Source organism: Agelaius phoeniceus, chromosome 11 (genome assembly GCF_051311805.1).
Source record: "Agelaius phoeniceus isolate bAgePho1 chromosome 11, bAgePho1.hap1, whole genome shotgun sequence".
NCBI lineage: Eukaryota > Metazoa > Chordata > Aves > Passeriformes > Icteridae > Agelaius > Agelaius phoeniceus.
The window spans coordinates 5,655,669-5,678,489 of NC_135275.1; the positions used below are offsets into that span (position 1 = coordinate 5,655,669).

Genomic DNA, 22,821 nt, shown 5'->3' on the forward strand with positions numbered 1-22,821 from the left:
TTCTGAAGGAGGCAGCAGCATTTATTATTCATTATTGCCATTTCAGCACACTGCTGAGCAGGTGCATTAGCAGTTTGTGGGGCTGTTTGAAGCCTCCAGCATGGCAGAAATGCTGATTTTTGCTGAGGAACAGTGATCCTGCACAGCTCCTGAAAGGTCTTCAGCCACATTCCTGGAAGAAAAGTAACCATGAGTGGAAGGAAATGGTCAGCCTGTCCCCCCTCATTTCCAGCTGTGCATTTGTCATGGATCTGAGGATGTTCAATTCAACATGGGGTGATAAAAATTTTTTTAACTCTCTGCTGTAAAAGCAGTGAACACTTTGCTGTCATATGTTCCAATTACATTCAAATGTCTCTGGTTATTTTTTCTGAGCTCTTGTATTCTTTTCAAGGCAAAAACTGATGGCTAATAAAATTCGCAGTAGGTGTAATTTATTTTAGCTGGGTGAGGATATCATTTTTCACCATGCAGAAAAAAAACCTTCAATCAAACTGGGTGCATCTCACCAGCCCTCCTGGCTGTAGTGCTGCTACATCATAGCCAGCCACAACAGGCCACTTTTAGCTGGGAAACAAGGAAAATAAAGTATCACACGAAGAGAAGCTTCTATCTCCTCTTCAACAAACACTTTTGCATTTCATATTGCCTTTAATGTTAATGATCCTTCTATCCTGAAATTTTGTAGTGAAAGAAGATCAAATGTTTTATGCAATTCAGAATAAGGAAATGAGTTCAGGATAAAGTTTTGATTTATGTGCCCCTCCTCCCCGTGTTTCTTCAGGAAAAGAAGCCCAAAGTGTAACAGCAGCAGATTGAAAGTGAAATAAACACACTGTCTAGCTGTTATTCCCAGCCAGCTAAAGGTCTTTTCTAGATGATTAATCCTTTATTTAACAACAACAATTTAATCAAAAGTTGATTCCAAATAATTAAAATTCCAAGCTCCAGAATAGTTCCTTTCAATATAATCAGCAAGTTCCTTTCAATATAATCTTATAGTTCCTTTCAATATAATCTTATGCCAAGAGGAAAAAGAGCCTGAGCACTTCTTCAGGGTGAGGAGACTCAAGGAGGGAAGTGCTACAGCAGCTCTGTCCCACCAACATCCCCGAGAGCCCAGCCCAGCTGGACACTGAGTCACTGCTCTTTGCTTCACTCAGTGTCCAAGGCCCAGAACATCAAGGAAATGTGCTCATTTTGCTGTTCCCAGGGTTCTTGCAAGGGTTAAGTCAGGGGTAAGAAATGTGCCAGACCCTCACCTGTGATGGTGTGCACAGGGGTCCCAGGATGAGGGAAGAGATGAGAATGTTGACTCCATGTTTCAGAAGGCTGGCTTATTATCTTATGAAATATATTATATTAAAACTATACTAAAAGAATAGAAGAAAGGATTTCATCAGAAGGCTGGCTAAGAATAGAAAAAGAATGGTAACAAAATCTTGTGACTGACTGAGACAGTCTGGACAGCTGGACTGTGATTGGCCATGAATTAGAAACAACCCCATGAGCCCAATCCCAGATGCACCTGTTGCATTCCACAGCAGCAGATAACCATTGGTTACATTTTGTTCCTGAGGCCTCTCAGCTTCTCAGGAGCAAAAATCCTAAGGAAAGGATTTTTCACAGAGCAAGTCTGAGACACTCACCAGTGAGTCAGGGCAGCAGTGCTGCTGCCAGGAGCAGGGCACAGCAGAGTTTCCTCCTGGCTGCCAACACAGACACTTGTCCAGGCCAGCATTTCCCAATTAGGGTGCTTCACCCCTTTTCCTTCCACAATGAACTCTGTCATGCAGTTGCTGTCCTTACCAGCCCCAGAGCAGGAATCCTGCAGGCACAGGTGCTGCTCCAGCCCCAGGCCAGCTCCCTGTGAGCCCCTCGGGCATCTCCAACCAGGTGTGCCCAGCCTGGGAGTCACAGAGAGCATCCTCTGCCTCCTGTGTTTGCACAGCTCGCTGCCACGGGATCCTCAGCACGGCTCTGGATGGAGCAGGGCTGTCAGCTGAGCTCATTGACCAGGCCAGTGCAAGGTTCTGCTGTTCCCCTGCCAGGCACAGTGAACCCATCCCTGCCACCCCAGCGCCCACCCTTGCCCATGGAATCTGTCAGTGCAGCAGGGAGATGGATGAGCACTCCCCAGCTATGTGGCACCTACTTGAAGTCTCACTGTGTTTACTGCAGCTCAAATGCCCAGCAGTCTTTCTGCACAGCAAAACCAACCAAACCACGCCCCAAACCAGCTCTGTCCTCAGCACATTTCTATTTCCTGTAACACCTCACTCCCTCAAAGCAAGGAGACTTTGAGGTCCTTTGGGAATGAGCTCCCCAGTGTGAAAAATGCGTATTTTCTGATTGGCTTTTTGCAAATATTAAAGTGAATATTATATGTGTTGTGTTAGAAAGTGATGCTGTATTAATTCTCTTAAGTTGTGTGTTAAATATAGTTTTGGGTTATAAAAAAAAGTTAAAATAAAAACTATGCTATGTAGGATACTTGTTTTAAAGAAAAGACTTGCAGCGAGATAGCAGCCACAGGACACCGAAATCTTTCAGAGAAAAAGAATTTATTGCCCTCTTATCAGAAGAAAGGAACTTCTTCCTGCCTCGAAGGTGCTGTTAAGATTCAGAGGAAGAAGCTGACAACGACCAGATAGAATCCTGTGTTTAAATGGAATTTATGCATCATGGATGAGATGTATGAATATGCAACAGGCTATTGTTTTTAAGGGTTAATCCTCTGTTAATGTGGGTCCTTTATCGGGCTCGTGCTGCCCAGAAAAAGGTACCCAAATGTCCATAACTCTTTGTCTCTATTGTCTCATATTGTCCTAATTCAAATTGTCCAAATTATTATTACTGTAATTGTATTGCTATTTTATAACCATTTTATTACTATTAAACTTTTAAAATTTATTAAAAAACCCAAGTGATTGGCGTTTTTCACACCAAGCTCACCCTGGATTTCCCCACACACTGACTCCATCAGGCTTGTGCAATGCCTCCAGAGTTCTTGTATGAGATCTGCTGAACAGCCAGTCTTTATCTCATCTCACCGAGGGTTTTATAACCTCTCCTGCATTCCAAGTTGTCTCTTCTCTGAGCTGAAGGTTTCTGCAATAATCATCTTTTTCTCACAATGATCAGCCCTGGGATCCTCACAGAATTGTTGCATCTCCTCTTGCAGACTCTCTAATCAGTTTCTAAGTCACCAATGCTGTCTAAGCATTCCTTATCTACAAATGCAATCTTTGTGTTTTGGCTTGTAAAAGTACAGGTGACTTGTACCTGAAAATGTCTTGCTCCTAGGAAGACCTTTTATAACTGAGATCACTTCATTACAACCAAAAATGGAAAAAACTTGGTTGGAAAATTAGTTTTACCTACCTAGTTTTAATTGATCTATGGATCAATTGCAATAAATAAATGTTCCCTTTTTTTTTTTTTAACTGTCTCCAAGAAAATGCAACTAAATGTAATTCTAAATAGAGAGAATTTTGCTTCAGTATTGGGAAGGAAGGAATATTTCAAATGTTGCATGTTTGCCAGTGAAAACTTCTTGTGGTTAACTGAATGTAGGTGCTCAGTTGGATTTACCATCTTCTATGTAACAGCATAAAAGTGGATCCAGCAGTTTGTAAGCAAGCAAAAAGGACTTGCTTCTGAATGGGATAAAAATCCAGCAAGGAAAATAAGAGTACAACTCTCAGGTACTCCTTATCAATACCCAGCACAGAGAGAAAACCCATTTATAATGATTTGAGAAGCCAGAGAGTGAATGGGGAGGGGAGGGCAGCACTTCCCTGTCACACTACAGCCCTAGAGTCACATCAGCCCAGCCTCAGCTGCTGGAAGAAATGCAGTGCTGAGCAGAGTTCCAGCTACAACCCACCCCTGGAAACAGCAACCACTGAAGGCAGCTTTCCAGCAGGCTCGTGCCTGGTTGTTGGCTGACTTATTTTCAATGTTTTTATCACAAATGTTTCTGCATCACCAGTTCATCCCTCTCTGATGACTGTCTGAAAACTGACAGAGAGGAGAAGCTTTAACTCAGAGCTAAATCTGGGGCTTTCTTTTGTGGGTTCTTTGATGCACAGGTTGAGCTCATCCTGCATCCTTTAATGCAGCACCAGGCTGGGTATTTCCCTGTACAGAAAAATGACTGATGTGTCCTACCTTTGAGATCTCTACACTTGGCTCCATAAATTATTATAAGGGACAGATGAAAAGACACATGGAGCAGCATGATCCCTAAGAGACAAAGCTAGGAAAGAAAAATAATCAATAACACATATTTCAAAGCATCTGCACAAGTGTTACTATCCTGTAGCTTGTGTTAAAGCACTTCCAGTGTTCAGCTTTGGAGCACACACAAGAAGGTGCCATCCCTACTGAAACCTGCATTTTACATGGATTATTCCATTATTTAGTCCTGATCCATCTACATCAGCACTCAGTACCAGAGCAGCTGCATGTGCACAGGGACACCACACACAGGAGTAAAGAAACATTCAGAGTGGGTCTCACAAATACCAAGGAAATGTTGGATTAAAAGAGATTCTTTTATCCTGCTTACATCAGTTTTCCTGCATCCCTATTTCATTGACACATGTTATGAGAAAAGACAAATCATATTTCCAAACCTGCTTCAATCCATTTTGGAGATAAGAAAGCCCAGTTGCACATTTCAGACCATCAAGAAATTCTCTCTGTGCATAAGAAAACACATTTTTCCCCCTCCTGTAACCAATTACTACAAAATCCGGCAAGTATCAGATATCTACCTAAGAATATCTACATGAGAGAGCAGGGTAAAGCTACCAGAACATCAGACAGCCTCACACAGAGGTTTGATGTTTCCCATTTTTGTTCAGAGAGGAGAAATGAGTCAGGCACACTTGACTCTGGTTTGCCTTTGGATCTGAGACATGTACTATTTAATTATCATTAAAATCATGCAAGCATGAAAGAATCCATAAGCATGCATGGATTATTTCTTTGCTAACACTTACATGAGGAAAGTTGGTCCTAAAGGGTTTGGGAAAGTAAAGCCAGATATTTACTCTACCTTTGCCATTCACACAATGCAAGTGTTGCTGTGTTCTGATCCCTTTATAGGCCAGGATTCAGCATATCAATCAAAATTCTACTAATTACAAAAAAAACCTGAGCTGACACTAATAAAATAAGAAGATTTCCTTTTAGTACTGATTTTATTCATTGATTATTGATTATTTTGGGGTACACTTGAAGAGGAAGCTTAGAAGTAAATTCCCCCCCTTCCAGGGCTCTCTTGGGGGATAATTGTCTAAATGTGTGCCATTGTAGGGGTGCAAATCCAGCCTTAAAAAGCTGAAGCAAGCCTTCTCATAGTGATCAGAAGGGATTCCTCACATCTCTGTTATCTGGAAATCATTTCTTGTGCTCACATTACTCCATTTGCTTTAGCATCCTCCTGCTCCAGCCTTTTCCTTCCCCATCTGTTCCTAAGGACCCTGTTTCTCCCCTCTCCTCCACATCTCTCCTTGTCTTGTCCTCCTTACAGTTCCTACACACTAAACCCTTCTCTCAGTGTAAGAGAAGGGCGATCATCAGAACAAGAAACAGCTTCCCCTTCCCACTGCTTGGATGTGAGGACCAAAGCTAATCACAAGCCAGCCAAGTTTAAGCTAGAAGCACATTCCTGGTGAGAGCAGGGCTCCTTCCAGCCGGTGTCTGCACACATCTGCTTCCTGCCATTTGTGCCCTCATATCCCCCAGCATGCACATTGTTATGCTAAATGTTCCCATTCGTTTATGGAGCTGCCATCACAAATGGGGCTCATCCCTGGTGCAATCTGTCCCCACCTCTCTTCCTGGCCTCTGTGTGTACACTACTTTCTCTGAACTAGTCTAAATTTAAGCCCCCACTGTGTTCTGCTGTTTTGTGATTTAACACACCTGATATTTCATAGAGGAAACACTAGAAACATTTAACAACTACCAAAAACATGGAACTATTCTAAAGCTGCTTAAGTATCACCCATTTTCCCCGAGTTCCTTAGGCCAGGAAAGCTTCAGCAGTCTTGCAGCAGGACCTTGTGCAAGGCAGGTCTGCACTGGTGCCAGGGCAGCCTCACAGCAGCACTTTGGACCTGGTTCAGCTCTGCCAGAGCCAGGCAGGGGCAGCAGGAGCTGTGTCTGCACTTGTCAGGACAGAGCCTGGCCCTGTGTTCCTGCTGCTCTCCAGCCTCTGCAGAGCCCTCTGAAATTCCCTGGGGTTTGGGATGGTTTTTGACAGGAGGTGAGGCCTTGTCCCTGTGTCTGTCAGCCACAGCCTGTGAAACAAACACCACTGCAGAGCTCTACTTTGTCCAAGAATATACAACTAACTTCTGCTAGACCTTTTTTTTTTCTCTTTTTAGAAATAAATCCATACTTACATTACATTCCCAACCCCTCATGTTCTACTTCAACATATTTTGTATTGTCCTACATTCAAGAAATACAAAAACTAACAAAAGAGCTTAATTGTACAATAGTGTAGCAAGAAAGGAAAAAAGTTAGAAAAAACTTCTGCTAGACTTTCTTTTTCTCTTTTTAGAAATAAACCCATACTTAAAATTCATTCCCAACCCCTCAGGTTCTATTTCAACATATTTTGTATTGCTCTCACATTCAGGAAATACAAGAACTAACAAAAGAGCTGAATTGTGCAGTAGTATAGCAGGAAAGGAAAAAAGTTAGAGGTCTACATTTAAGCACTTTCAGCTTTTTTGAAAAACTTCTTTAAACCAAAATCCTTGCACAAAGGAGTTTCTTCCTTGATAATAGATGAGTGTATTCTAGACAGTTGATGGTGGCCTATCCAGTAATATTAGAATTACAGAAGAGATCTGGGCAAATCAATTTCTGGAGCAATCTTGAATTCTGTTTCTCTCTAAACTACTGCTCTGCTTTTCCTTCATGAATAAAGCAGCCAAGCCCAAGCCGAGGGGAATGGTTCAGCCATGGGAACAGAAGCTCTGCACAGTGTCCTGGGTGCAGAGCGGTTTGCATGCCCCGGGACACACAGGGGCAGAGTGAGCAGAGGCTGCCCCAGGCCTTCCCCATCCAGGCTGTGCCCGGTGCTGCGGGCAGGGAGAGGCCGTGGGCAGGATTTGTCGGTCTGTCCGTCCATCCATCCGCACACACAGCAAACCCCGTCCCCTCTCAGCAGGCACCACGTGTGCCACAGCTCAGCTTCAGGTCGGAATCCTCTCCTCCTTCTGGAAACCACCTGTCTGTAACACAAACAAAAGAACAACATGTGAAAAATGCATATTTTATGACTAGCTTTTCACAAATATTAAAGTGAATATTATATGTGTTATGTTAGAAAGTAATGCTGTATTAATTCTCTTAAGTAGTGTGTTAAATATAGTTTTAGGTTATAAAAAATGTTAAAATAGAAACAATGCTATGTAGGATATTGTTTTTAAAGAAAGGACTTGCAGGGAGATAGCAGCCACAGGACATCGAAATCTTTCAGAGAAAGAGAATGTATTGCACCATTATCAGAAGAAACGAACTTCTTCCTGCCTCGAAGGCGCTGTTAGGACTTGGAGGAAGAAGTTGATGATGACCAGAAAAAATCCTGTATTTAAATGGAATTTATGCATCATGTATGAGGTGTATGAATATGCAACAGGTTATTGTTTTTAAGGGTTAATCCTCTGTTAACGTGGGTCCTTTTTCGGGCTTATTTTGCCCAGAAAAAGGTACCTGGACTGTCCATAACTCTTTGGTTCTATTGTCTCATATTGTCCTAATCCAAATTATCCAAATTATTACTACTCTAATTGTATTACTATCTTATAACCATTTTATTACTATTAAACTTTTAACATTTTAAAAACAAGTGATTGACATTTTTCACAAACACAACCTCTAATTTCAGAAGGTGGCTCACATGGGACCTGCCTGTGCTCCTGAGAGCTGACCTGCTTTTTGTGTGCTGAGCCCTGGATGTTCCCTGAGCCCTGGATGTTCCCTGAGCCCTGGATGTTGCTTTGGAGAGTTTGCTTTGGAGAATTTGCAGACACTGAAGTGAGATGGCCCTGACAGCAGGGAGGCACCGGGACCCGGCCCAGCTGGGGATGGGAAGGGGAGCTCTGCTCCCCCAAGAGCTGCAGCTCTGTGCCCTCCATGCTGAGCACATCCTCCAGCCTCTGCTGGGAAAAGGGGAAATATCCACAGTGCTTTGACTTACCTTAAAATACAGCTTTAAAATCCAGTTAAGCACGAGCAAGAAAGAGTTAAGCTCACACAGAAAAAAAAAATAAAAAAAATTGGCTTCTGATCAGAAGGAGGAGCTTGGCTTTCAGTGATTTTGAATGAGAAGTAAATCCAGGCTATGGTGAAGCTTCCTGCCCAAGCCTGGCTGCCTCAGGGGTGCCCTCAGCAGCCCCAGGGTGGCTCCCAGCACCCCTCTTTAGCAGCCAGCACCCCTCTTTAGTATCCAGCATCCTTCTTTAGTGTCCAGCACCCCTCTTTAGCAGCCAGCACCTCTCTTTAATATCCAGCACCCCTCTTTAGCAGCCAGCACCCTCTATTTCCATGGCCAGGGGGACACAGCAAGGCCCCCCAGCAATCCTCACTGCCCCAGGCAGAGGAACAATTTCAAGCCATTAAGGCTTTAATCACTAATTTACTTGACTTGTGTAAATTGTGAAGGGATTGTCTGTGCTGTAAGAGGGGGCTGGGGAGCCTGCACAGAGTCCCTGACTTTGCCAGAGCTCCCAGGATGGCATTTTGTGGGACACAGAAAGAACACACGTTTGGGAAGAGTCCAACAGGTGCCAAAGGGCCTCTGCATTGCAGATTTGCAGAACCACTGAGGCTGGAAAGTACCTCTGAGGTCAAGTGCAGCCATTTAACCCCTGCAGACGTGGCCCCAGTGAAGCTGAGCTGCAGATGTGGGGTCAGGAGCCTCGACACTGGGCAGGGCAGCACCAGGGGCTAGCAGAGGCTGCTCTGGCTGCTCCAGGGGAACTGGAATCCTGCCATAGGGGTTCCTGTGAGCCAGGAGCCCCTGTCTCACACACAGAATGCAGCAGAGCTCAGTGCCATACAGCATTTCACCTCCTGACTCGCTGCCTCTGCCCTCACACCGGTGTGACCAGATCTGTTAATGTTTGCAGGGTGTTTTTTCTAGAAATAACTGCTGTTCCTGCTGAGCAGTGTTACCCTTTGAACACCTGCCTTCACCCTCTCCTCCCTCAGTAACTCTGTGTTTTTCACTCTCACATCTTCATTCCCCTTTCCCTTTTTGATTTTTCAGTCATTAGCCTCTGCACTGGGTTGTTCTTTTGGTTTTGGTTTCTTTTTCTTTTTTTTTCCTACTGTGATTTTGTGAGGACATGAAAGCCAATGCATGAGAGGTTTACACTACAAATGGTTTAACAACCTGAACCTGAATTTTTGCCTCTGATTTAGTGGTGAAAAAGGCAAGGCAGGACACAGACTCAGTAGGGCCACAAGGAGGATGCTCATCAGCTGAGACACAACAGAGGAAAGTTACATTTACTGAGACCTGGGCTGTTTTACCTTCCTGAGGTACCGAGAAGTGCTCCCCAGCACTAACTTTCTATTGCCTGTTTATTTCTCACATTGGGACCATTATTTTGACTGCCCATTATTCAAGAATCTACAGTTCCTCTCCCTGCATTTGCCTGGATTCTACTTTGAAAAAATACTTTTTTTTCAGAAAAAATATCAGAAAAAAATATCATTGTAAAAAGGGTTAAAATTTAGACAGAGCAAATGTTTAAAAGCTTCAGGAAGCATTTCCTTTCTAGTAAAAGAAAAAAAATAGCACAAAAAAAAAAAGAAGAGTTTTCTGCTTGTTTCTCTGGCTTAAGGTTTATTTTCTACTTCTTCCAGTTTTCCAGGATTCCAATAGCCCTAGAGGGTTCAGCAGTACAGCTCTGTCCAGGTCTGTCTTAGGTGTACAGAAAGTCCATTTTGACCTTCCAGTACCTGCAAGGAGCCCACAAGAACGATGGAAAGAAACTTTTTACAGGGGCTTGGAGAGACAGAACAAGGGGGAATGGGTTCAGACTGACAGAAGGTCAGGGTGAGGGTGGGCAGGCCTGGCACAGGTGCCCAGAGCAGCTGTGGCTGCCCCTGGATCCCCGGCAGTGCCCAAGGCCAGGCTGGACAGGGCTTGGAACAACCTGGAACAGTGGAAGATGTCCCTGCCATGGCAGGAGGGTGGGAGTGAGATGGGCTTTAAGGTCCCTTCCAACCCAGGCCATTTTAGGATTTTCCAGTTCTGGGCTGGCTGTGAAGAGATCCTTCATGCCAGGGAATCTCTCCAGCTCTGGAAGTCCTGGCCTCAGCCACTTCCCCCCCAGCAGGGTTTTGTCCAAGAACACTTAGAGAGAGAAGCAGCCCTTCTGTGGCTGCAGTGTTTGCACAGCAGCTGGTACTTTTATGGCATTTTTACAGAGCTGCTGCACATCTGTCCCTGAGGCAGGTGCTGGGTGTTCCTGCAGGAATGGCTGCACGTGTGGCACTCCTGCTGCAGGATGGGCAGCATAGCCAGCTCCTCCCAGAGGCACCAGCCTGCTGCTCCTGCCCCACACAGCTCCTCTGCTCACCCTCCTGGAAATGCACTTCTGTGGATGTCATCTGTTCAAATACCTCTGCACTCAAAAATTTGAAAAAGTTGAATTTTAACTAAAACCTGTAAGAATCATTCAAAAGTAACAATGAATTAACCTGATCAAGTTTGCAAGCATATCTTCTCCCTCATTTCTCAAGGTTTGTTGTAATTATCCATCAGGAATGAATGTGCTCCACAGAGTTTAAAAATATTGGAAATTCAGGGCTGCAGGACAAAAGGGTTGTTGTGTTCAGAAAGCAGCAGAAGAAAGATTTTGTCATTAATGCTACAAGTGATTAGGTAACAAGTGGCATCAAATTCAGTGTATTGTAATCCTGAATCCCATATTAGCAAAGTATGGAGTATTCAGAGACTGACAGTCAGTTGTTTCCACTTCTGTACCCTGTGTTCAAACATTGGGTCTACAGTAAAAGTCATAAAAATCTCCCCTGAGTGTGTCTCTCTCTTCACTGAGGAGGAGATGTACATGACTGAACATAGCCCCAGGAATCTAGAATTAATTAATATGTTATAGTCACATTTTAAGGACATGCACATAAATAAGAGGCTGGCCTAACTGATATTTATTCAGAGCTGCTGCCATAATAGGAAACCAAGTGAATGAAAACCATCAGCAACTATAGCTAACAGGGGAAGGGAACAGATAAATACAAAATGTACTCAACTCTTACTGCAAACTTTCACTGTGACAAAGAGAAGCACTACTTTTCCAGCCCACATTGCCAGCCTAGAACATTTTGATGTGGATAATTTACCCATCACTAAAAATCAAATTAATTTACTCAGCTGTTAGTAGTTTGATCAAAATGTTAACAAAACCCTGTTAATAGATCAATTCAGGAGGGCCCTGTAGCTCCCTGGTAGAGTAACAAAAGCCAGAATTCCAGCTTGGTTGGAAACTGAAGTTTTGTGAGACAATTTATATTACCAGTGCTGCCTCACATGGTATTTGTGACCCTTAAACATGTCCCTTAACCTTCCCAGGCCCCACTTGGAAGGAATGGAGGAGGATATTTCTGAGGAAGTAGCACTTGTTCCAAGCTGGGATCTCTGAATGATTATTTGTGATAGGCTTTTTTTTTAATAGGTTTGGACTCAAGCTATTCTCACAGTACAATACTTTTTAGTCCATTCCAATGCACCTATGAAACAAGTTTGAAAAATGCAATTCAGAATTACAATGCAGTAATTTGTAACAGAGCTAAAAAAGATTCTCAGCTGACAAAAGAAGGGGGAAATAAGGAAAACACAAGTTCCCTGCTGGAGAACTATTTCTAAGATATTTTCCCTCACTGATCATGGCACAGACCTTGTTACTGCAGAGCAGGAACCTGCTTCCTAGAACAGCCACTGTAAATATGACATCACACGAATGAACCTTTTTTTAATTCCTCTGCATGAGTGACATTACAGTGGAAAGTCTAAGATAATGTGCTCATTAACTTTTCCATTCTTTGAAGCAGTAAACTGAAACATTCAAGCAGAAGTACTTGAAACAAGCTCTACTTGTCTCATTTTTTCCTGGATTATCTGCTCAGCATAAGAGACAGCTTGCTTCTCATGCATGAAGCAACAATTCCATAGCAAACACTAACCTGAAATGTTCTCTTCTGTACCTGTTTCACCCTACAGAGGCTCATTCAATCACAGGGGGTTTTTAAGCAGATAGTGGAGCTGCAGCCATGAGTGACAATAATGAGACCAGACAGTTTAAAACCTTGACATTGTTTCTGCCTCATACCCAAGCTGACACCCCACTGAGATCCTTCCACATTTGCCTCCCTTTATGGTACTGCAAAAGGCACAGCTCATCAGAAACAACAACATTAATGAGATTTCTATTGGGATTGCAATACATTTTTCTATTGGGACCATTTGGACACTACTATTTGCCTAATTATTCCTCTCCTAATTAATTCTGCTGGCAGTTGCAGATCTTCAGTTACGTAAATACTCTCCTGTGTTTGTTCAATTAAGTGGAAAGATTCCTGTAACCTAATATGTTAACATTAGGATAAAACAGCTGCATAACCTCCACCCAATACAGGAAATCCTGGGGTTCTCTAAAGGAAAAGCCTCTCAAAGCTCCTTAGACTTCTTTATTTTTTCCCCTGTAGTTTCTCATAATTTTCAAAAGTATATTCCAAATATTTTTTTCCATTCTTCAGAGCTGGTAGAAGATATTAGACTACCAGTGAGTAAAAAATTGCATTTCTTTGGAGAGCTACATGGCAAAGAGCTTTACTACACAAATGATAGCACATAAATCTTTAAAGGTTAAGGAATAAGAGTTCAGCACTCTGCTACATTATCCATCACCCACACACAGAGCTGGGGATGGCTCAAAAGGTCTGGTGTATTTTGTCTTCCTGGCTTCCATTCCAGTGGGCACAGAGAGAACTCATTCACCCAATTCTTTGGAGAAGCCAGTGTCAGTCCTGTCTCAGCAAATGGGGCCAAAATCCATGGAAAAAAAAAAAAGGAAATTTTCCCAGCAGGAAAAATAATTTAATTGTGCAAAAGGACAAACTCTCTGCAAGTGCCCACGTGGCCTGTGTCAGTGTTCCCTGACTGTCCCAGCTCCTGTGCTGACAGGCCACCTCCCACACCAAGTTTTCCTACCCAGACAACCCTTCCCACCTCCAACTTCAAGGTGCTTCAGACTGGCACCTTTTCAAACAATCACAAATAATGCAGAAGAGCATCCTCAGTAATTCCACGTCAGTGGTTTCTGTGCTTTCCAGTGTGGGCACAGCAGCCTGTTTACTTTGGTTTATGACCAGTGATTTACATTGAAAATTGCTTTTCAGGGCATGAAGGACATGCCAGCAGGACAACACTTAGCACTACAGGCAGAATTAGCTTTTAGGAAATGACAATCTCAAATTTAGGGATGTGTTTAGGACAGCCAGAGTTACACAGAGTGTCTCAGGAGGCCAGCTGGTGGCTGCAATTCAGTTATACCATGGATTTGGTATCTAAATGTTCTTATCAGGAAAGTCTGCCATTTCAGCAAGGTAAAAGTGGAACAAGTGTTTTAACTCCAGTGGATTTTGACAGTTCTCATGATTATGCACTTCTAAAACAAACACCTCAGGGCACATGACAGGCTGCTCACAATGTCTGCATTGGCTCTCCCTTATCACAGACTTATTTAAGTTTCCAGTTGGAAGCCATCAGCTTGGAGAGAGTTGGTTTAGGGGTATTTTAATGAGCTGCTGACTTGGAACCCAGTTTTAATACTCAGAAGGAGCAAGAGCTGGTAAGTACCAGCCTTCAAGGCTACATGACACACATTACTTTTTCAGACTATAAACAGGATTATTGAGTATTACAAAACAGAATTAGACTTTTCATTCTCTGGGACTATAAAATTATTTCAGTGTGGATTAGCTTTAGGTTTTTCAAACATTATCAATGTTATCAATTCTATTCAATGCAAGGACTTCCAGCTGTGTCAGTTAAGACATCAATTAATAAAAAATCATGCCAATTAACCAAAGAGCTTCACAAAATAAAGATGACACTGACTTCTTTCCAAAAGACACATCCCAGTTAATACAACACTCCTGTTTAATTGTTCAGCAATGAAGTGCCTCCTGTGACATGGCATTCCTGCTTATTTGGAGTTGTACAAAGAGAACTACTCCACAGTAGGTTTGGCATGGATTTGACATTAGTAAATAATATATGTTAAATTTTGAATAGGGATGCAGCAGATTGTACTCACAATCACCAAAAGAAAGCCTTGGATTTTTATCTCAATAGTTATGAAGCAGGAGAAAACTGTGGTAGGAGAAGGATCAGAATCCTTACAATCAGATGGCAGTGAAAATATGGTGTTGGTTCAGATGGTTGAGAATGTCCTTTGGTCTGTCCTCACCACAAAGATGCAACCTTGGTTCCTAAATCCAGGTGTAGATACTTCTTTCCCCCACACCTAACCTAATCCCTGGTATTCAGGACACCAAGAGAACTTCTCTGTAGAGCTCCTTCCACACCTCTTAACTTCTGCAACCACATTTTTCCTTCCAGTTCCTCATGTTTGGAACACAGCAGGTTTCCAGTGCAGTGCAGAGCACAGGCCTGGTGCCCTACATGCCAACTTCAGCCTTCCCCCAGAACACAAACCCCCTCTCCAACCTCTTCCCTTCACCCACATCAGCACATAATCCTCCAAACACATTTCAGCAGGAATGACAAGACTCAAACTCAGCTGGAAATTTTAAATTAAAAGGCTTATGGCAAACACCCTGTAAATTGTATTAAAATATGCACCTTTCTTGGCAGCCTCATCTATCTGCCTGAGATAGCCTGACTGGTGTACATCTAAATAAATACTGTACACCAGCCTGACTGGTGTGCATCTAAATAAAATGAGCTCAATTTGGATTTGATCTCATCCATTACTTAACTTTTCAGTAACACAGAACCATAGAAGGGGCTGGGTTGGGAAGGACCTTAAATACCATCCAGTGCCACCCCCTGCCATGGGCAGGGACACCTTCCACTATCCCAGACTGCTCCAAGCCCTGTCCAACCTGGCCTTGAACACTCCCAGGGATGGAGTGCTCCCACTCCCAGCTTCTCTGGGCACCCTGTGCCAGGGCCTCACCACCCTCACAGGGAAGAATTTTTTTCTAATATCTAATCTAAAACTCTTGTCTCTCAGTTTGAAGCCATTTCCTCCTGTCCTGTAACTCCAGGCTCTTGTAAAAAGTCTCTCTCCATCTTTCTTGTGGGCTTCAGGTCCTGGAAGGCCACATTTCAGTCACCCTGAAGCTTCTCTCCTCCAGGCTAAAGTACACTGATTTTGTTTAAGAATGGAAGGGCTGAGGGGGGTGGATATAAGAAGACATTGGTGTGTTTTTCTAATTATATCAGTTGATTTTCTTTTTCTAAAGACATATCTCTATTTTTAGAAAATGTTGTCTCCCCACTACATGCACTGGACATGTAGTCAGTGAATAAATAAGTACCTGGGCTTGCTTCATTCACTACTGAGGCAGAAGAGGCAAGGATCTTCCCTTGTGCTGTAAAACCTCAACCTGAAAACTGCAATTCAGGTACAGTTCTTCTTCCTTAAAGGGAAAAGAAGAAAAATCATTCATCTGATGACCAGGAAAGAGACCAGCAATTTGTGCTGGGATAAAACTAGTAGGAAACATTCAGATATATCCTGAATTGGAGCTCCTGCTGTCCCAGTCATCAAAATGAAAACATGCATGTTCCCAAAAGTGCAGTTCTTCTCCAACCCAAAATATGTCCTGTCCTACCCCATCTCCTCTAAAGAACAGAGGACAATCAGTGGTCAAAACAAGCATGGGTAAGAATTGTAGTAGCACTGCTATAAAACAAGCTTTAGCATGGTCTGGTGATAAATCTGCTGTAATACAAGATGTAAGAATAGCCCTTGTCCTAAAAACACTGGAACAAGTAGATCCAAATCTTGTACAGAGTGAAGCTGAATTAGAAAACAACATTAACCACGTGAACTTGCCACCTGCCTCTGAGGCCCTGCCACCTCCACCTCAGAGGCAACAGAAGAGCCCTGTCTCATCACTCAAAGCCTCACCCAAGTTAGCTCAGATCACCAGTTTAAGTCACAAAGCTGCTCTGGCTCACTGTGCCCACAGCAGGACACTCACATCATCCCTCTGGATGCCTTGCAAAAGGCAGCTGGTACCAACGGGGACAGGATCAGGAGAAGCTGCAAGTCAGGGGGAAACAAGCATCCAATTCCAGCTTTATGTATCAAATGAACATTTCCATAGCAACCACTGACTCCATCAGCCCAATTTTCAGGGTTGGATTTGTATTTATTAAAGAAAAGAAGCATAAAATGTTAATTTGAGGCTGTTACAAAAGGGAAATAGCCTGTTGCTGGAAACTGCTGGGCCATAAATTAAGAACTACAGTAGATTAAAGTGTTTGTATTTGTGCATTTCTTTGGGGCTCTGCATTCGTTCACTTCTGTGGACGTGATCTGTTCAAATACCTCTGCACTCAAAAATTTGAAAAAGTTGAATTTTAACTAAAACCTGTAAGAATCATTCAAAAGTAACAATGAATTAACCTGATCAAGTTTGCAAGCATATCTTCTCCCTCATTTCTCAAGGTTTGTTGTAATTATCCATCAGGAATGAATGTGCTCCACAGAGTTTAAAAATACTGAGCAATACAGCGCTGGGTACAGTGGGGGGAGTTTTCCCTCCCACTGCACACCGACAGTTGAGGCTTACAGGTATTTATAGGGGCACTCATCAGCTTTCTCAGCAGTTTCTAGTCCCAATTTTTACTCATTGGCAGTTTCTAGTCCAAATTTTTACGCCACAGTTCTATACACTATTGTGATTTAGTTTTTCTCAGGATGTATCCCAGAAAGGATATCCCCAGGTGGTGGTGGTCCAGTTTCCAAAAGAAGGAAGAAGTCTCCCAGCTGGTGAGGTCCAGCTCTCCAGATGTGGGTCCACCTTTTGATTGTGAGGACTATAAATCTCATGACAGTTATGTCCAGCTTCCCTTGGGCAAAACTATTAACCCTTGAGTTGATGTTCATCTTCCTTTCTGAAGCTGCTTTTCACTGTGTTGTTAGGTGTGAGATAAATGTTTCCTTTTTATATATTCTAAAGCTGTAGTTTCAAAGATTCTTACTACAAACAATATCCTAAAATTATACTTCAAAAGGTTATTGTTGCAAAACTCTTCAAGGCTTAGCTACAAGCAGAAAGTTCCTGTCAAAAAGCAACATCCTTAAAGCTTTAATTCAAATGCTCCTAAATCAACTTAAGATTTATAAAGGTTAATGATGAACAAAAGATAGGTTCAAGGGCCTTCTTCCATGCTTTACTTTCCTCATTTATTATTAGAATTCATTTTTATAACTGTCCCACGGTCGGTTTCCACACACATTACAGTCACAATTACACACATTGCCTGCACGTACCTGACACGAAACACAGCTTGGTATTTCACACAGCTCTCTTTTTTTTCCCTGTAACAGCAGAGATTAGGAAGAACTTAAAAAAAAAAAAAAAGTAAAAAGGGAAACCAAGAAGGGCAGCTGGGCACAAAAGTCCACTGACAGCCTGCAGGAGCCTGACACCTCAGTTTTATTTGTATTCTTAAAATCTACTCCTGCTGCCAAGGCTACAGAGTTGATGTGCCCTGTTTACAGCAGGAGAAGCCAGAGCCCAGGACAACTGCAGCCCTGCCAGGCCTGGAGGTGAAGGCACTGCTTTGTTCCAGGGGCATTCCCATGCCCGAGTCCTCAGTGAAGGAAGAAAATCACCAATGGCAACAGCTGAATAAACACAAAGCACATTTCAATGGGCAGCTGAAGTGCCCAGAGGAGACAGACATTAACCACCCTCACACTCATCCTCAGGATACTTTTGTGTCCACATTTGACTGTTCTTCCCTTGAATGTTGTTTGGTTTGTTATAACTCAGAAGCTTAAAATAACAGTCGCCAGTGTAGTTATTAAACCCCAAAACAGCTCTCTAACAATTGCTTAATTTATTTCCCACTGTCATGTCCCAAGACTTTTATCTTAGGTCAGAACAAAAGAATTCCAGCCTCCTGCCCATGTTAGACAGAGAGAGATTTTGAAAGGATATAAGGACAACCATTATTTGTTGGGAGGTTATTTATGAAGAACAGGAAGTTCAGGGGAGATGGAAAGAAGTCAAATTGCTTTTCAAGAATAGAAGAAAAGCTTTTAAAACCAGTATACTTTGCCACTTTCTCTTTGCTTCTCTCCCAAGACAAAAGATTTTCAATTGTGACTTTACTACAATTGGTTTTGTATCTAGAAAATTAAATGTCATTGTTCTCTAAAATGATAAAGCTGCAAAATCAAAAATAAAAAAATAAAAACAAAACAAACAAAAAAAAAACCCACCAACCAAAACTAAGGTATTTGTAAATTCAACTGCAAGATAGATAAAATGCTACCTGCCAGCATCAGTTGGCAGGTTCTGCCAGGGTGCAGTGGCTTCCAAACCAGCATGGCTTGCTTGAAAGAGTGCTATGCAGATTGATCACAGCAGAGAAGTTTAGCAGGGCCTGAGCAAATACAGAGATCATCCTTTCAGAAATCAGATACAGGAAACAATTCCTTCAAAGCTCTCTGCTACGGTTTCCATTATCTACCAGAAGAAAAAAGTAAAACAGCCCTTTAAAACAGACTATCAAACCAAGAGTGGAGTTTTCAAGAATGAGTAATTTTCTCTACTCTATGGGACTTAAGCAGATGCCACCATTGAAGGGAGCCTAGGAGCACAAATACAGAACAGGCAATTCCACCCTTCCCTTCCAGGAAGAGGAGCTGCTCTTTCCACTCTCTGTGGTCACACAGTTTGTCTTTTCCAGACTGGGAGGTTGGAAATCTGTTGTTAAATTACACTTCTAACAAATTTAGGAGCTTTAGATATTGTTTCAATACAAGTTAATTTTATTATTTTACTCCTTTATTTTTATCTCCTTTACTATATAAAAACTATTGTCTTTAAAATTAAGTTTAAAGCACTACTGCAATATAAAAGAAACTTTTTTCAAAAAGTACTTTATCCTCCAGAATTCAAATAAGGTTATGTAAACAGACATGCATTTGTTACCATACAGAATCTAAGAAGCCTTTTGTCTCGGTTATTGTCTAATTTTTGGGGTTTTTTTTGGTGTAAAATGCTGACACATTTGGTAGGTGCCAACAGGTTGAGTAATCCAACTCTTTTCACTACCCACCATTCCCTTCACACCATGAAGACTGCTTTTTGTCAAAATAAATGAGGCTATTCCATATGACAACACATTTTCCCCCACTAACTCCAACAGCTGTAACAAAAAGTTACCTGCCAAGTTAACCCCAAAACTTTTTATTAATTTAGAATTTAAAACAGTGACTGCACCCTTGTTTTTTTGCTTTTCTCTCCCTCATCTTCTTGTCAGTACTAAACACATACAATGCATACTTAGAACCTGGTATGTTCCCAGTTAAATCAAAGAACATGGCAGCATCCAAGCATCCACAATTACCTGCACTGAGACATAAATGGATCATCATTTATCAGTCACCTTGCTTATGCAAAGTAGGTATTGAAGAGGAGTGTGTGCAGAAGGTGTCTAGGAGATAAAAATCTATGTGGATCTAAGGCAGAAAACAAAAAAAAAAAATCAAACCTCACAGCTGCCTTTGGGAAACGACAGCATGTCAAATTCAGCTTTGCTTTAGCTTAGATCATCTCTCTTGGAAAGGCTGTAGATGTTGGGGGTTTTTTCTTCAAATTTAAGCTTTTTCTAAAACTGGGCTAGAAAAAAAACTGAGACTGCACATGTACATCTTTGACTAGAAATTCCTAGAGGAAGCAACTTCATGTGAGAAGCCTGTGAAGAAGATGTTGAAATCAATGGCTTCCCTTCATGCTATGCCCTTTCCCCCCACCGTGACTGCACTTCATTTACCTCTATTAACAGCACAGAGGAGAGCCAAGGTAAGAGAAGGAATTTAAAAAGCTGTGATGTTTTCTATGGCATTACTTCAAGTGCCACATGCAAACCCAAGCTAACAGCCCTCTACTACACACAGGGGAACTAAAATAAGATCTTACACACTGGATGTCAGGTAGGAGTGAACATATTTGTGAAAATTACTATAGAACAGGTACTGCATCACGAGTGGCAAAAGTTCCTTCCCGGGGAAGATTCCAGCAGGGAGAAGGTTGCAGACACTTGAATTAGGTTTTCAGGTACTGTGCAGTTTGTTGGCATCTGACCCAAGGGCACAGGTGCCACACACATGTACTTTGGAACATCTCAGCATGGATGAGGGATTCATCTAAGGGAGTGAGTGCTCTGGCTTGCTAAAGAACTCAGTGTTCAGTGGCTTGCAGTGGGGGGTGTTCATAGGGTGCACTCAGAAATAAACCAAAATTAGGCCCATTATGGCTTTGGGGGTTAGTGCTTCTTGGGGTCTGTTTTGTTCTTTGGCGGTGGCTTTTTAAAGATTTGCAGAGAAATTCCAGTGGCAAGCACTTTACATTATTAGACCACACTAATTGTCTTACCACTGAGCACAATGAAAAATTTATTATTTTTATCTGGAATTATTGGTGATTCAAGATGTGACAACACAAATATCGTAGCCTTACAAAAACAATGTGGTTTTTTTCACATTCAGGTGAAAAAAACCCCACAAATATTCTATTCATAGAAATGAATTATAAGTTCAACATTTGCACACTTGTTTTTAAAAAATCAAAGGGGCAAAGGACTAACTTTCAACTGATACTACCCATTCTTTAAAAGAAAAAAGCTACCAAAGGACAAATGTAACACTGACCATTAAAGTAAAGGTTCCACCTTTCTTCATATAAGCACTGGAAACACCACACATAATCTCTCAGTGAGCTTTTTCTTTGGAAAGGAGACTCCTCATTCCTCAAGGGTGCCATGGCCTGTTGTGTGCCCTCAGGTCAGTGTCCTCACCTGCCTCCCAGCCTGGCTGCTGAGCAACAGGGCTTCTGGCTTTGGGTAAGGCAATGTTTGAAATACAGATGCAACCAAGACTGTAGGATATGAAATACCATAAAGCTAAATTCAGGAACTTGTCAGACACAGCAGGTCAAGTTACTGAGCAGCACAAAGGGTTCTGAGTTTAAGAACCTGGCTTGAAAGAGACACCATGTGTGTCTTACCTGGAACTCAGCTGCTGGTACTGGTCATCAGACTCCGTCATCAAAGCAGACCCTGCTGGCCACCACATTGTCAAATGAACTTGAGAGTTGAGCTGGAGATGGAAGGAGAGGTGAACAATTAACCATTGGCTTAGGAAATGAGAATTGAATTTAAACATTTTTTTTTGCCTTTTCCTCTGTTCCAAAACACAAAGTAATAGAGAGGAGATTCAGAGATCCTTTCTTCCATTGTGGTATTATCCAGCTGTTTTAGATACCTGGAAGGTGGGGCCAGAGTTCAGGTCCTCAGTTTTTGTGAATTACATTCACTGCTCAAGCTCTTTCCAATTCCTCAGGGTGCCAGGCTGCCTGGCAGGATCCTCACTCCAAGCCCAGCATCCTCACTGACACCAGCATTAGCCACTTCTGATTGTGCAGCCACAGCTCGGCACCATTTGATGCAGCTCTCCAGCTCTCCTGTCCCCCTCTACTCCAGCCTCATTAATCAAAAGGGATGTTGGCAAACTGCAGTAAATGCCAATGAAATTTCTTCAGTGTCTCCTAAGTCCTCTTGAAAACTGTGTACATGGAAATTCAGATGTTTCACTGAGCTGCACTGCAGAGCTGACGCTGCAGCATAGCTTTCCAGAAAGGCAAAGGAAAACAAAACACAGAACCTTCTCCTGGCATATACAGGTCACAACTAAATGATTGAACAGAAAATGTTTGGTTTAACCAAGTTCTACTGCACAAACCAGAGTGAAAGCTTCAGGACATCACCTTATGTGGGGGGGAGGGAAGAGCATATTAAAAATAAAAGCAGAGGATGTGCCACAAATGCTTCCAGTGTGCCGAGCATCTCTGCGATTGGCCGGGAGAGCTTCTCCTGCACAAACCCTGCCTGCTCCTGCCCACAGAGTAAGCCCTGCTCCCTGTTACAGCAGGCTGAAGCACAGCATGGCAAGCAGTGCCCAGCTGCTATCCCTGATGGCCATCCCTGCTCAAGCTAACAACAGTAACAAGTTTGCCCAGCATCCTAAAAATCCCTCAAATTGAGCTGTGCGCGGGCGGAAAATTGTAGTCCACAAACGTTTCATGCTAAGCCCAGCAAACTTGTCTTCTGTAACTTCTGGTTTCCAAAGCAACAGAACATGGTTCAAATCCCTGCTGGGGTATTGTCCGATAAAAATCCCTTTCAAGTGCGTCATCACTGTAAGAAGGAAAGCAGGGAAACAACGGTGAGGCAATTTCAAAAGGTACTAAACTGAAGGCAGAAAGTAAATTAAACCCCCTCCTCAAAGAAAACAAACCTTGGGTTTACAACTAAAATACCTTTACAGGGGATTATTTTCGATTTTTAAATAAGAAAAACTTTTCCCTTTTGTGGGACCTGTGTATTAAAATCAACACAGACAAAACTGTACCTGACTGTCTAAAAGTCTCACCTGTCCCAGGAGTAACTCTTTGGATTGGAAACCAAAGGTGTGCCGTACCTGGGGAAAA

At 42.5% G+C, this 22,821-nt stretch overlaps 1 long non-coding RNA gene across 1 annotated transcript; it reads right to left on the reverse strand.

The window, feature by feature from the left end:
- Positions 1-1,703: 1,703 nt before the first annotated feature.
- LOC143695037 (uncharacterized) lies at positions 1,704-22,408 on the reverse strand. Its single transcript, XR_013183931.1, has 4 exons — positions 21,597-22,408; positions 21,340-21,431; positions 15,625-15,726; positions 1,704-7,259 (listed from the first exon to the last, which is right to left on the reverse strand). It is a non-coding gene; the product is annotated as an uncharacterized LOC143695037 (long non-coding RNA).
- Between the last annotated feature and the right edge of the window lie 413 nt (positions 22,409-22,821).